Genomic DNA, 13,105 nt, shown 5'->3' with positions numbered 1-13,105 from the left:
TGGTGGAGAACATTTATCAGAGAGGCAGTATGGTGGAGAGGTGGGGCAGAGGTATGTGTCATATATTTTTCTTAATATTTTAAAGTGTTGCAATATCATCCTGGTTGTATATATTTTTTGACTATATTTGCAGTATATTCCATTTCCATAAGGGTGGCCTGATTGCTAAGGAATCTGCTTAAGAATACATGAAATACAGAGGTGAAACAAAGGGCACACCTGAGGATGATATTGTTGGTGAAGGATGGAAGGATGATGCAGGTGAACCCCGCTAGTATGCACTTTGTCTTGGCTCAGTGTGCAGAGGCCTGTGCTTGTGGTAGTTAAACATTTTTCCTGCTGACAGACAGCCATTTGAACTTGCTTACAAGGTAAATTATGGGGAAACAGCCAGCCAGTAATGTTTTAACTAAATCAAGACCTATTTGGCAGCAGTAAAACTTAGGTCTTGGCAACTCTGATTGATGCTGTAATGAGCAGGTCAGGATGAACTCTGGGACACATGCTTCAGAGGAGATAACCGCTACTTCATAGTCTGGAGTAATTGCAGCCTGTGTGGGTTAAGAGTAAAGGACCTGTGTGCAGGCCAGTCTGTTTCTGACCCTCCCAGTGCCCAGACTTAAATGAGGCTATTAAACATCATTGCCACCTTTCATGAGGTCATTTGGCTGCCCCCCACAGAGAAGTGGCATGTCACATCATTTGAACTGATTGCAAGAACCTGGGACACTTGGAAAACGTTTTCCTATGTTTTGCTATGGTTTCTGGGTTGAATGATATGTTTCATTTTGCAACAGGCTTTGAGGTATGTAGCCCGAATCAATAATGACATAAGCCTATGCTTTAAAGCCAGAATGGCCTTCTCAGATGCCATCGTAGCAAACCATACTTATGTCATTCAGTCTTCCCATGGTTTCCAGGATTATGTTTCAAACGCCATTGTTTCCATTTAAATAAACGTTTTGCTACATTTTGTCAAGGCTGAACGTCATCCTGGTTAGATGCACAATTACCCTGACTACAGGAACATACAGAGATTACACTGACTGATTGTTTTTTTATTTAGACAGTTCCACGGAGTGGAGGGTGTTCACTTTCTTTCCATTATTTGCTAATATTTTGGATGTAAATAGTCACCATCAATCTTATTCTTAGTCCTCCCTATGTGACCAAATGGAGAAGACTAGGTAGACAAAAACCAGCATTGCTGTACCTGTGACTTCCAGTATTTATTTTTCACTGTAAACGTCAATTTTACTGTAAAAGTAAGAGTATTGGAATTTTGGCTTCTCATTTTCATTTGTAATGGCTGTATGGCAATAAAGCCTTCACTGCAGCATTTCTATGAATTGTCCCTGTTGCGTGAATTGTGGTACATTCCATGCAATAAAGGTGTGTCATTCTGCTTTGTAATGGAAAGTCATTAAAAAAAAGCATTGCTACACTAGGAATTGAGGAACAAACTAATACTTTAACAAATTACAAAACAAGAGAAAAACTAGAGAGCACAATACTAACTGTAATGCCACTGTTAGTGTTTTTTAGATCATTGCTATGATTGACAAATATGATTGCTGGTATTTTGTAGAATGATTTTATTTTGAGATATTGTTGCAGTGTTTCAGTAGTTGTGGTGCATTGTGGGCATTAAATGAACTGTTGCACCAAACTGCGTGTTGAAAAGGTGAAATGAGTTCTTGGCATTTATTTATTTCTCAGCATGCCTAGTCAATGGAAGGGGAAAACAGACAGGGGTGTCCTAGGAGACACACTATGCGCTACATGGGTAGTCAGCTGACATATTCATACACACACACTGTTACAGTAAACGCTCGCTATTATGCTCGTATTGCCTTAGGTGGATATTTGTAAATTCGTCGAGCTAACTATGGCTAATTTGCTTGCTGCTACCGATAGAGAACTAGTATTGTTTATAACTAGATATATAGTCTTAGCTTGGATAATAAGCATAGTATACAGAGTTTTGGGAAGAGATTTTTACATTTAAAGACTAAAAACCATAATTTTTTTTATTTGAAAAAATACTATTTTTGAAAAGGGTGACGTTATAAAAAATACTCATGTAAAGTATATTTGTGAAATAGGCCATTTTAGTTTTAATGTTTTCATTGGTTTTATTGAGAAGAATGTACTTTAGGCCTATGCACAAGTTATTGTGTAAATTCCATAGCATGGCTTTGATTTAAGCAAATTTTCTGTTCTTGGGACATCCATCCCCAGCTAGTGTTACAACTCACAACAGTGGTGGAGTAGATAGTAACAGTGGCACAAATGTGGGTAGCTTATGTCAAAGTTTAAGAGCTCTAGCCTAAACACTCATTTATACGTGTTGGAGCAAAACGTGTTACAATTGTTCCCAGTCTCTCCTACATCCTTTGTTTAATATATAGTTTGAAAGTTTTATTATGCAAGCCAACAAGTCAGTACTGTGAAGTTCTATATATGTATGTTGCGCCTGCAGGAAACACTTATCTCTACTTACAGAACAGTGTCGATCCCTTCTGTTTAGTCTCACTATAGCAGACCTGCCTATTACTGCCTTTCATTTATATGTCTGAAATGAATACTGTGTGGGTGTAAGTCGTATGTTCAATGTGGACCACGGAAGTAACAGTGCTCATAACAAGTGTTCACATGAGCTTATGCTGTAATTACTGTCAGTTGTGGTTCAATTTGATGTCCACATCCAACTTACCCAGTTGGTCTGTCAACTCGGCCTGAGACAGACATGTTGGTCACGCAAGATACATGCTGCGGAACCACCAGACATGACCAGAGCACCTGCCCTCAGCTGGAGACTGCTCTGTGGTTGGTCTGTGCAGATCTGGACCTGTGCCATTACTGAACCAGGAAATGTGTTTCTACTTCTCAACACCAGCAAATCTGCCTGTACCTCTCAGATTTGGAATCATAAATCGTAGATGCAGATAGGTGAACATAGATCACTTACTGTAAGGCTGCTTTCTGACTTCTAGCTGTTGCCGGTACATTTGAAGTTAGTAGGAATTTCTGATGGTCATCTTAGTCATATTGTCTGGCCTTGGCGAACAAAAGACTTTCTTTCCCATTTAAATTAGACTACAATGGGAAATTCACTGTGCTACGTCACCCTCTTTTTTGTACATTTAGAATCTTTGTGCTTGTGGTTATTTATAAAAGAGGGACTATGCTGTCAAAATTGATTTGTGTCTATGCAATACTAACCATAATCAGATGCAGAATGGGGAGTCCAGTCATCTACCGACACAAAGTGGGTGAGACTAATCCTCTGGTAAAACACTGTAATGGCAGCAGTAAGATATTGGTATGTATGTTATCCAGTAATGGCAGCATTATATATACCAGTATATACAGTATATACATTAAGTCTGTTACTCCGTAATGTCACACTGTAATAGTGTACTACTTGTCACTAGAAATTTAAAACTATTGCGAGCAGAATGATACTGATATAAATTTGTTTTGCACTGTTGTGTGTTTTTCTAGAAAACAATCTGTAGAGGAAGAATGTCTGTAGGACTATGAAAAGAAATCTGAACCTGATGAGTATATACTGTATATCTTTAAAGGCAGTCCAATTACTTATGTATGCTATGGGTTTTCCCTTGCACTTTGTTACAGAATGGAGCCAGGCTTTACAATCAACAATTAAACAAATTATGTCATATAGTCAGGCAACGAAAATAATGGACATTTGTTCCTTTCGGAAACTCATTTGTAAATGTACAACATAACGTCAGTACTCCTTATTCAATTTGTTTGCAGGCAACCATATGGAATTATCACCAGGGGTGCAACAAATCAGCTTTCTTTTTTAAGCTACGCAACTATGCACTACGTAAAGAATTTGAAATTTGAAACTTTCATGAAAATCCCTTTGAAGTGGCAATCCTTCATTTTTTGGTTTATCTTCATGATTTGGTGACATCTGTGGTGACACAAGTTTGTTTTCACACCCCACAAACCAGATTTCCATTTAAAAAGAAGATATTAATAGGTGCTGATTTTTCTTTGAAGATAATCCAGAGATAGTGTATTTGGCAGAAAGAAAACAACCAACAATGTCATGTGACATTATCCTTATGCACCTTATGAAGCTTGAAAGTGTTTCTAGAATACATTTACTGGCACAGTTTGACAAAGTCAAAGCCAAGTGTTTCTTGGAGGAATCTATTAAAACGGCTTGTAATAATGGTTTTGTTTTAAATTTCTTGATTTGCTAAAGTTCAGTCAGATTTTCTACTACAAAGTAAAATAATATTATTTTAACTTTCAAGTGTGAGCAAGCACTTTGCCAATACATAACACTGAGACTTTAATAAATTCCAGAGAAATTATAAATTAAAGGCGCTTGGATTAACCCTCAGAATTTATATTAATAAATCAATTCTGATCAGAATTTAGTATGCACTGTCGCTAATAATTGGTGACAACAGCTCATTATTAGTTGCTATGTTGGGTCGCAGTTGGTACTAGCCCAGTCCAGATTGATACAAAACTGTAGGGTGTGTCACAGTAATAAAAAGTTCCCTATCACTTTAGATTGGATTGCTAGGGGTGGGGTTGGGATATCCAAACCTGCTAGTGGTTCCTATGATAAGGAGTCCACCATTCAGCCTCTTTCTTTGTTTATATGAATAGTACAATTGTTGCCTATACTGTGCTCTGTTATTAGCTTTGCTGAAAACAGTTTTTAGCACAACATGAGTTCTCGGTGTATGACTTCGATAAGAGTGCCTGTCTACTTCAGGAGTGTGTGCTGTGTTTCTCAATGACTGTGACTGATTTCCTGTTCATTCACTTACCCTATCCACTTTGTCCCTTGTGGTTGAGTTGTCAATGTCTCAAATTATTGTTGCATCCGTATTTATATCATACAAAAAAACTGGAATATAATACAATCGCAAAACAGTGATGCCAGATTGTTAAAAAGACTCCTCACTAGAAAGAACACCAGTTTTAATGCTTATCAGCCTCTTATTTGGAAGCAGGGCAATAAAACTAAATAAATAGCTCTGAATGTTTACTCTTGGTTTTAGCCTAGGGTTTTGCCTATGAAGACTGCATTTGTGTTAGAAAAGATAAACCATCATGAAAACCAGAGATCTGTCTTTGGGAGAAATGCAAGCCATGGAGCTTAGAAAAAATCAATCAGAGAGCCATTGCATTAGGGATAGCTTGTCCAACAACTTGGAATGTCCTGAAAAAGAAAGAAACCACTGGTGTACTGAGCAACAGACATCGAACAGGTCGACCAAGGAAAACAGCAGTTGATGACAGAAACATTGTGAGAGCTGTGAAGATAGACCCCAAAACATCAGTCAGTGACATCACAAATAATCTCCACAGGGCAGGGATGAAGGTATCTCAATCAACCGAGTCAAGGCTATATTGGCTTCGAAAATTGGTTTCTCTCATTCGTATACTGCGTTTGCCCATTTCTGTCGAGTTGTATTGACTTAATTATTTTCAAGTGTGCTCATATCTCAGGGCACTCACTGGAGAAATGTTTAAGTGCTCCTTTGGCACCAGTTGCTCCCCATCCCTGTCAGCTGGTTTTTCCATTTACTTTTTGCTGAGTTCCTAAATGTGGCAGGTACAGTTGAGAGCGGCTATGCAGCTGCCTCTTGGGCATCTCGTTGAAGAGTATGCAGTGGCTGCATGGGCATCATCAGATACAGTACATTTGCCCAATTCTGTTCTCTTGATGTTGTGTAGAAATGAGGTTGAGGGCCCTATTTTCGAGAATCACCATCACATGGCGCATTGGCTACCGTGACCACTGTAATGCTTTGCCGTTCCATTAGAATAAGCTTTGTTGTATTGAGATCTACCTTGCTTATTCATTGTGCAAAGTCTATGTATGTATATGCTACAACAGTTGAACTTGGTTGTGTGTACATGCATATGTGGGGATGGGGGGTTGTTGTTGAAGGCCCTTTCTCTAACCCCATGGCCTGCTACTGGAAATAACCATCTATGAAACGTAGACAACATTAGGCTCAGCCTTACATCCAGACATCATCCTTCTGTGAAGCATAGGTAATGTAAGGCTCAGCTGTGTAATCCTTCTGTGAAGCATAGGTAATGTAAGGCTCAGCTGTGTAATCCTTCTGGTAAGCATAGGTAATGTAAGGCTCAGCTGTGTAATCCTTCTGTGAAGCATAGGTAATGTAAGGCACAGCTGTGTAATCCTTCTGTGAAGCATGGGTAATGTAAGGCTCAGCTGTGTCATTCTTCTGTGAAGCATAGGTAATGTAAGGCTCAGCTGCGTAATCCTTCACTATCTGTTTGTTATATTTTCAACAACAACACATACTGTAAACCTGATTTGTTTCCATGATGTTTTTCCATAGTTGTGAATATGAGTATTCCTGATGCCAGGAATGGGTGCGCTCATAAAACTGGCGTTAACATAAAACTGGAATTAACATCTGTCTTTGCTGGGGTGCGCAGCGGGAAAATCAAGAAGTTTTCCATGTGAACCTGGGCCTCAACCACTTTATTTTCTTAACCAAAGTAGAAAAATCTTCCCTGAGGAAACAGCCAGCCTTCACACATTCTCTTTCATGTGGGGGTCCAGCTTTTCTGGGGCATGCTCAAGAGGTTGAGCTGGGTGATCAAAGCTGGCATGTTCTTGGACTGCAGTAGTGCCAGCTCTCTCTCTGACTTGGCAGATCTTCCACAACATGATGATCTAGATGGAGTAAACCAACATGCATCTACCACTCCCAATTGAACATTAAAACAAAGAACCATCAACAAGCCAAAATATATTAGGTATTTTATTTTCAAAGAGAGGCATGTGGAGGAAAAAACTTGAGACTATGGAAGACCTATTCTTCTGAAGCCATCGTCACTCATTTTTTTCCAGTGCCCATTGTCATTGGTATTATTGAAAATTAGATTAGGCTTGTTGCAACACATTGGCATGAATTAATTCATACAAGTCACAAATAGATTTTCATATACATACATTAAAATAGTTTTTCATGTCATACTTCTCACTCACTGTTGTTGACTGTTCTACTTTTGAAGTCCATCAGCATAAATTAATCAATAGGATGAAGTGCAAATAGCATGAAGACAAGTGGTGTGAATGAGGTTATGATGAGCGATATCTCGAAGGGAACTGACTTTGCATTATTTATGTTACATTGTGAATTACACCCTGCTCCCATTCTTTGAACCTCTAACCAACGCGGCCTGCTGCCAAAGCTCACAGGGGAAAAGAAGGACAAGTTTACAACACAAATCAAAGTCCTTGAAGAATGTAAGAAATGTGCTTATGCCCAGGATGGATTAATTGCACTTAAAAAAAAATTGATATATGGAACATGATTTAACTTTAATTCTACATAATTATTTGAAATTTTGCCTTTGTTCCCCACATTACTAATTTTTTAATTTTTTATTTGGATGCCAAAATCGAAATCTGTAAAAACAATTGTTTGAAAGTATTGTGAATGCATATGCTTAATTATCACAATAACATATACTCTTAGTCCAACTTTTAAAAGTTCCCTTACTCCATTAAAGCCGTTTTGTTTAGTGTATGCGACTCTTTTTGCAGTGTCTTCTCAACCTGGGCTTTATCTGGCTTGAAGGTTTGAAGGCAAGCCAGTTAAAACCTGCAGCATTTTGAAACATCTTTTATAAGTTCTTGTAATTAATTAAATTAATGGTCAAAGCATAGACTGAGCTTTTATTAAAGGGTATTTTATACATTTTGGTTTCACCATGTAGTAATTACAGCACATTTATATGTAGTCCCCCATTTCAATGTTTGAGACAATTTAACATATGCAGTTCCTATACAATATTTTTCCATTGAGTTCAACAGGTCTCAAACATTGAAACATATGTAAATAGTGGTGTAATTACTACATGATGAAACCAAAAAGCTGAGTCTGCGCTTTGACCACATATAATATGTTTGATTACAAACAGAGATATTAAAATATTAAATCAGAAAAAATATAAAAAAACAAGGTGACCCCAAACCATTGAATTGTAGTATATGTATAACAGGATTAATCCTATTCCATATTGCACCTGCTGATAACAGTTTCATAGACCACTGTTATTGAAAGAAAAAGAGGGCCCAAAACATCCTTTCTGTACCTCCTTACCCTGCTGAAAATTCCAGCTAATACCTAACCTAACCTGGTCAAGCTGGTTTAAGCTGTATTTTCAACACGTTTAGCTGGTCAACCTGCTGTTCACCAGCTGACCAGCCTATCGTCAGCTAATGCATCAGCTGACCACCAGCTTACTCAACCAGCTTAACCAGCTTTGGCTGGCTTTGTCCAGCTAAAGACCAGCTTTGATCAGCCACAGCTTTAAGATAGCTGTTTCCCTTTGCACAATGAGGTATTCCTGAGTGCAGGTAGTCACATTCTAAAATGAGGGTCAGATAGGAGTGGCAACAACCCTGCTCAGAAGCAGATGCAGATTGAATATAGGACATTACCCTGGAGTGTTCATCGTGGAGACATTTTCTCCCATCTCCTTCCCTCCTGGCACAATATAACACTCCTCTCCTTCAAAACAACTGGAGCCTCATCAAATCAAGCCTCATAGTAGAGGACACACACACACACACGCACACACACACGCACACAGAAATGCACATGCACACGTACACACCCATTACATATCCTTGGGTCACATACTATAGTTACACCACAAAATCCAATTTGCCAAAATGTTCTTGCAGCTATAATGTATAATAAATCATTCATAGGGATACAGGCCTGAAACACATATTGTCTTGCCCATAACATGCTCTTACAATTTACCTGGCTCATGTCTGTAATATTGGATTCACTGTCATTTATAAACATTTGTATAATAGTTAAATGTTAAATGTATGAATGATTTATACATATATAAGCCATATGTTTAAATCATGACGTGCTGAATACAGGTTTTAGTCATGGTGATTATTTTACCAGTAGTGACTCTTGGTAGTCATCTTATGCCATCATGAGATGGGGTACTATATCGCAAGATTTCATGAAGTAATACTACATTTACTACAACACAAAATGCATGCTGAAATGGAATTATACTGTTCCTTGTTTGTAGAAGCCATTATCCTGCAGTGTACACACACACTCATCACAATTACAAAATTGTTTACAGTACATCTGGACTGAGTTAAGAAAGGAATGAATGTTGCTGCAACACTTCACTGTCCCTCAGGGTTTGTCATATAAAACTGTCACCATGTACAAATTCAGAATTTATATATGTTGTCAGAGATTACATCACATGCCCCTTGTGAATGGTTCAGTTTATGCATATCAGGAATCAAGTCTTCAAAAATATTGACTCCACTGTATAAAAAATCCAGGCAGGTAATATTATTAATATCTAAGGGGCTCCAAGATAATAATACCACAGTACACCTACCTATCCTATTCTAAATAGTACAATACTGATACATAGATGTACGAACTGCAAAGAAATGAGACTAATCCAATATCATGAAAACGCGGGTACAGCATAAGATGACAATTATTCACATATCTAACACTATTTTTGTATATTCTAAGGAAATATCTATCCCAAACCCCCAAAACACTACTGAAATATATTGAAAGGAATGGATGTAAATTCTGTTAATAAATATGCAACATTTGACCAGAAATATTGCTCCACATCCATCAAATCTGCCTCAATGTGAGATCTGGGAATTATACGTTTTTGTTTTTGTTTTTGCACCTAATGTAGTCTGTACCTTTTGAAACAATCCTTTTGTAATTCTGGTTCTGTCATTTTCTCATTTTTATGAAATCACACAAATATATAGTGAACTCCGTAATGTTTGAGACAATTCACATATCGTTATAGTGTAGCTGCTCAGCTATAATTAAAGGATATTTTATACAAGTTACAGCACTTTTTTTGCTTAGCCCCCCTATATCAGGGCACCATAACGTGGGACAAATTAATGTTACATCAATAAAAATAGTGATGCTTTGTAATTTCTTGAGTATCCTTTGCAGACAATGACTGCTTGAAGTCTGTGTCCTATAGACATTACCAGCTGCTGAGTATCTTCTCCGGTGATGCAGCAATAAAATAAAATGGTGAGCAACAATACTAAAATACTCAGGTAGGCTGTGAATGGAAGATTTGTGAAGCCACACCACTTTTTTCCATTCTTCCAACTGTCCAGTTTTTGTGAGTCTTAGTTTCTGTTCTTAGCTCACAGGAGTGGAACCCTGTGTGGTCTTCTGCTGCTGTCGCTGATCCACTTCAAGGTGTGATGTGTTGTGTGTTTTACAATTTGAATTGGACAGTTTGATCAGTTTTTGAGGACAGCTTTTATTTGTGAGCTTACTGGATGTCTTTATTGCCAGCTGTACAGATTTACTGGGGTAATATGGTGTTACTGTCACACTGCTGGTTTTGTTTGGCCTTTTATAATCCCACAGATCTGTACCAGTCCCTTGGTGCTATTTTACTGCATACGTTTGCCCTTTGCCAAGAAAGCAGATACAATGAAACTACCTACCCTACAGGAAGGCAATCACTTCCAGCTGTCGCTCATTTAAGAGCACAGTGACTCCGGCACCTATTTATATGTGTTGGTTGTTGAAATATGAATGATGGAAACATAAAAATAAGCACAATAGGGGGGAAGGGTACCTCTGGTCCTAAGGGGTGCTGATCCTTACTGTTTACTTGTGTAATTAAGTATGTCACCCCATGGACATGGTATTCCTGTCTTTAGGAAGGCAGGATCAAGGCATATTCAGTTTTTTATTTTTCTTTTATTTTTAAATGATCTTTTCTGGAGTTGTAGAGCAGCTCAGGAGGAAGGAAAATTCGTTTTAAATGAAAATGCTATTAGGTGTCTTGCTTCACTTCTACAATTGTTTTTCTGCACAGTGAGGTGAGTTTTAATTTGCAGTTCACACAAAGTGTGATGAGGTGGTGCTTGGTTCAGTGGCTAGTGGAGATTATTGCATTACGGACTCTCCTGCGCATGCAAATCAAGTCTGATGCCAGGAGTCACAGCGTATAGCTGATGGAGCTTACAACTACAACAGTGTGGTCACCAGAGCCAAGAAAAATCCAAAAAGCGCTAGAAGAATGCTGCTGTCAGCGACATGAGCAGTATGCAGGGATTCCGGGAAAACATGAACCCTGAGAAAGAATACAGGGTTTCTGCCTCACGCTGTCACGCACACTAGCAGTAAATAAGCCGCTACATTGGAACAACGGGTCAAGTTGTTTGGAAGATGCGTAACTGCTATCCCCACAGGGAGCTGGAGTGCTTATGTGTTCATGATAGAAACAGACGTGGGGGTGGGAAGGTCCCTGGGGGGCACTCAATCTGAGGTCACCCTTCAGTAAACTGTTCTGTTTATTTAAATATTGTACATACGCGGCCATCTTTTCTATACCGCGCTGGAGAAACCTCATGAAAATGTATGTGAAAATGTAAACATCCCTTCCTAGATATATGGAGGATTATATGTAAATGCACATGAATCAGGGTAGGCTCTATTGTTATGCCAAGGTCTGTGAGGGGTGGTTTTTATGCTGGTAGATTGTATCTGTGCATCTGCTTGTCTACTGTTAAAAACAGCTGAGCTAAGAATAGCAGAGGAGGAAAATGTTCATTTCTCAGGCTGTCTGATCTGACTAAAAGTAGGAAACACTGATGGGGTGGGGGGTCCGCTGGCCAATGTGTAACTCTTTAAACTGACTCTGAGGCTCAGTACACTGAACTCATAGGACACATTGAATGTGCAGCTGCTCTACAGAGTGAAAAGAGGTAGCAACTGGCTGGATGCAGTTTGAGGAACGTGCATGTTAGCCCACTTTGCCCTCTTATGGTTGAGTTGTCGAAGTCTCAAATTATTGTTGCATTCATATTTATAGAATACAAAAACTGTGACGTGATAAAACTGCAAAACGGCGATGTCAGATTATTAAAAAGACTCTGTGGTAATGAGAACAGCAGTTCAGATGTTTATCAGCTTCTTAACTGCGAAGCAGGGCAATCAAACTCCAGCCTCCCCCTGCCACTATCTCACCTCCCCACAGACTCAGACAATAAAAGGCACATTCTAACCTTCCTTGATACTATTTCTCTAAGTCAAAAATTCTTTCCAATATGGGAACAAAATTCTTAATTCAGAAGTTGCATGAATAAACATGTTTGGTAGAAATACAAGTTTGTTTGGCAAATTATTCGATACAGAAATATTTATGGAATCAGGTTAGTTAGGAGGCAGGTTGGTTAGAAAGCATAAGGGTAAGTAATCCTTTTTGGAGAGCCTTTTGGACACTTTGGGCATGTTTTATAAAAACATACTCTCATATTTGTGAATAAAACATATGTGATGGTTATCTTGGTGCAGTTCTGGGAAAACTCATCTGGATTTTGAATGCCTGTCGATATCTTTACCAGATTGGCATCAGGTTTCTGCTCAAATTTTAAGTAGTTCTGGGTTGGTCCTTGACTTAGGAATTTATATTCAGTGCTAAAAGAAAGCTTTGTGTATCTTTTAGTATTTTTAGTATTTTAATGTATCTTTTGTGTATACTGTGTACATGCTCATGCTCTGGCATGAATTTGTTCTGTCTCAAATTTCTGATTGGTACAAGCCTCTTATAAGAATTTTAAGTCTTCAAACATGTGTGCGCAGGAAATACTGATACTTTCAGAGGACTAGTACAGAATAGGTGGAAAATGTCCCTCTAGAAAGGGTTAAGGTTATCTGTAACAAGGGATGTCGGTATGTAGGGGTTATTCATTGGAGGCAATAATCCTCTATATTCAATCAAGTACACTTTGGCAAATCAATCAAACAATATTTTTTCTGATTCAATCAAAACAAAGTTGCAAGGATCAGCCTTATTATAAGTATGATACTGTACATTCATTGCTCAGTAGAACAAACAGACATAATATTTGCTTTATATACTACAGGCTGTTTAACCCAGGATGACACTTGGCACAAAAAAGTAATCACAAAAGTTTCATGCATTTTACTTTTCTGATGTCTTCTGATCTCACTGACCTTCTAATCTCCTCTTTATCTCAGTGTGGCAAAAAAGG

General features: G+C 38.4%; 1 protein-coding gene across 1 annotated transcript in view; it reads left to right on the top strand.

Annotated features, from left to right (window-relative positions):
- Nucleotides 1-13,105, top strand: part of itga9 (integrin, alpha 9) — a 111,328-nt gene that overhangs the window by 45,697 nt on the left and 52,526 nt on the right. The window lies entirely within an intron of this gene.

The sequence above is a fragment of the Conger conger genome, chromosome 1, assembly GCF_963514075.1.
Source record: "Conger conger chromosome 1, fConCon1.1, whole genome shotgun sequence".
Classification (NCBI taxonomy): Eukaryota; Metazoa; Chordata; class Actinopteri; order Anguilliformes; family Congridae; genus Conger; species Conger conger.
This window is presented reverse-complemented; position numbering and strand designations above follow the sequence as displayed.